A 638-nucleotide genomic window follows, 5' to 3' on the forward strand; every position below is an offset into this window, starting at 1 on the left:
AGCTATGGCAGCTCCATCCTTCCAACTGCTCGGGCCAAAAACTTTTACTCTTTTTCTCTCCCAAGGCCCCATCCATATACAAACACCATTGGTTCTGCCTTCAAACTAATCCAACACCCAACCTCTTCTGTCCGCCTCCAGGCCCCCGCCTGGTCCAACCATCATCTCCCACCTGAACCATGGCAGGTGCCTCCTCACTGGCTTCCTGCTTCCACCCCACCCTCACAGTCTGTCCTCCACCAGAGCCTCAGGGGTCCAACTGAAATACATGTCAGTTATGCTACAGGGAAGAAGCCAGTCGCAAAGGACCACATGTCACGTGACCCACTTATATGAAATGTCCAAAATAGGCAAATCTACAGAGACAGAAAGTAGATTAGTGGTTGCCTAGGGCAGGGTGGAGATGGGGGAACGGGGAGGAGGGTGATGGCTAAGAGGTGCACAGTTTCTTTTTGTTTTCTTTTTTTTAATAGATTTTATTGATTTCTTACAGAGAGGAAGGGAGAGGGATAGAGAGTTAGAAACATCGATGAGAGAGAAACATCGATCAGCTGCCTCCTGCACACTCCCTATTGGGTATGTGCCTGCAACCAAGGTACATGCCCTTGACCGGAATCGAACCTGGGACCCTTGAGTCC

At 50.0% G+C, this 638-nt stretch overlaps 1 protein-coding gene across 1 annotated transcript in view; it reads right to left on the reverse strand.

Moving 5' to 3' along the window:
• The window catches only part of MYPOP (Myb-related transcription factor, partner of profilin), a gene marked incomplete at its 5' end in the record, with an annotated part of 8016 nt that overhangs the window by 2204 nt on the left and 5174 nt on the right, over positions 1-638 (reverse strand). The gene's annotated exons all lie outside the window — the stretch shown is intronic.

This window comes from Myotis brandtii, unplaced genomic scaffold, assembly GCF_000412655.1.
Source record: "Myotis brandtii unplaced genomic scaffold, ASM41265v1 scaffold178, whole genome shotgun sequence".
Taxonomy (NCBI): domain Eukaryota; kingdom Metazoa; phylum Chordata; class Mammalia; order Chiroptera; family Vespertilionidae; genus Myotis; species Myotis brandtii.